The following is a 2,500-nucleotide window of genomic DNA, read 5'->3' on the forward strand; positions in this document are numbered from 1 at the left end:
TATAAACAATACAAGTCATAAAAAAGACAATATGTTGCAAACAAAGGTGAGTTTTGGTCCATGGAAAAACTAGTATAACTTAACTCTCATTTGGGTGTCCCCTAGGGTCACAAGGGAAAAATCTCTTTATCTATTATAGGGGGAAGGTTATAGTTGAGGGTTGGGGCCCAAGGTGCCATCGACTGGGCATGTGGTAGGCATGGAGCCATGGCCGGAGCCTCGCCCCCGACCCGACCCGCGGGCCGTGACCCCGCGGGCCGACCCGTGGGCCGAGGAAGGGAACGCTCGACTCGTGAGACGTGGGCATTGCTACGAGATCAAGAACGATATGCTTGGCCCGAGTGAGCCGGGGGATCTTGAAAAATCCACCCTTCTAATCTAATGATACACACGCACGCGCGCGCGCTAGGCGCTAAGGCGCTAAGGCACTTAAGCACTTAAGCACTTTAGCACTTAAGCACTTGAGCACCTTGAGCACCTGAGCACCTATATGGATGGTTATAATATAATGTGAGCTCTCAAGGTGCTGTGAAGGTTTTCGGGCCATGCGGTACGAAAGACGCTATGGCCCATGGGAAAGAAGGTGGTAGCATAGAGCCTCACCCCGAGCTGTGAGCCATGAGACCCCCCCCTTGTGATTATGGCTTGTAAGGGAGTTCATTGCAACGTGATCGAAAACATCATTCAAACTTAATATCAATGATTCTCATTACTATGGTTTGTAAGGGAGATTGTGGTATAGGAGCAATGTGGTAGCCTTGAGCCATGGCCGGAGCCTCGCCCCGAGCCCCGAGCCAAGAATGAGCCATGAGACCCCCCTAATGATTATGGCTTTTAAGGGAGTTCGTTGCAAGGTGATCAAAAACATCATTCAAACTTAATACCAATGATTCTCATTACTATGGTTTGTAAGGGAGATTGTGGTAAAGGAGTTCAATGTAAGTTGATAAAAAATACTCCCTTTTAGCCTCTTATATCATTCAAAAATTTATTTTTACCCATTTTTGAAAATAATATCAATGACTCTCACTCATAATATCTTTCCAACAAGCCTCCCATTTTTTCAAGATTTTTACAATTTTTTATCCATTTTTCACTATTTTTCACCAATTTAACGGAAAAAAAAAAAATAAAATATTTTTTTAATGAAATTAATATTTTTAACTAAACCAATCTATTTGTATATTTTTTCTCAAGTGTCTCCTAATTTTTCATGATCTATTGACACTTTTTACTATTTTTTATTATTTTTCCCTTTATTTCACCAATTTAACGGAAAAAAAAAATAAAATACTTTTTTTAATGAAAAAAATTTTTTTAACTAAACCAATGTCTTTATATATATTTTCTCAAGTGTCTCCTAATTTTTCATGATTTATTGACACTATTTACTATTTTTTATTAATTTCGCGTTTTTCGGCCTTATTTAATTAAAATAAAATACTTACAAGTTTTTTTTTTTCAAAATTTCAGCTTCTAAAATTTCTTTAATATATGTTCCAACAATACAAGTCATAAAAATGACATTATGTTACAAATAAAGGTGAGTTTTGGTCCATGGAAAAACTAGTATAACTTAACTTGCATTTGGGTGTCCCCTAGGGTCACAAGGGAAAAATCTCTTTATCTATTATAGGGGGAAAGAGTTTGGGAGCCTTGGGCTGGCATGGCCAGCACCCCCTCGCCCAGGCATGGGCGTTATGCGTGTGAGGGGTGACTACCCTCCATCACGTTGAATGCCATCCCGTGGGCCATCGCCGGCGATCGGTTTTTTCCGGTGGCTGGTCGGCCCTACCAGACGATGAGTGGGCCCTTCCTAGTCAGCTTGGCCTACGGTGATTCGTCTGGGGGAACGTCCCTTCGGTTGCTCCCAATGCCCCTTTTGGTTGACGGTTGACGGTATGCTTGAGGCCTAAGGAAATGCTGCGTCTTGTGATCCCCGACTACCCGCTCAGGCGGCACGACGGGTTTTCTTGACGTGGTTCAGTACGCGGGCTGATTCGTGTTGGTGTGGGAATGTGTTTCCCCTTCGGTTGCTGGTCCCTTCGGTTGAGATACGCTTGATGCCTAAGGAAAGGTTACGGGCCACGGAAGGACGTGACTTAGTACGCGGGCTGATTCGTGTCAATGGTCCCTTCGGTTGCCGGTCCCTTCGGATGAGATACGCTTGAGGCCTAAGGAAAGGTTGCGGGCCACGGAAGGACGTGACTTAGTACGCGGGCTGATTCGTGTCAATGGTCCCTTCGGTTGCTGGTCCCTTCGGTTGAGATACGCTTGAGGCCTAAGGAAAGGTTGCGGGCCACGTAAGGACGTGACTTAGTACGCGGGCTGATTCGTGTCGATGGTCCCTTCGGTTGAGATACGCTTGAGGCCTAAGGAAAGGTTGCGGGCCACGTAAGGACGTGACTTAGTACGCGGGCTGATTCGTGTCAATGGTCCCTTCGGTTGAGATACGCTTGAGGCCTAAGGAAAGGTTGCGGGCCACGTAAGGACGTGACTT

The sequence above is a fragment of the Amaranthus tricolor genome, chromosome 8 (assembly GCF_026212465.1).
Source record: "Amaranthus tricolor cultivar Red isolate AtriRed21 chromosome 8, ASM2621246v1, whole genome shotgun sequence".
NCBI lineage: Eukaryota > Viridiplantae > Streptophyta > Magnoliopsida > Caryophyllales > Amaranthaceae > Amaranthus > Amaranthus tricolor.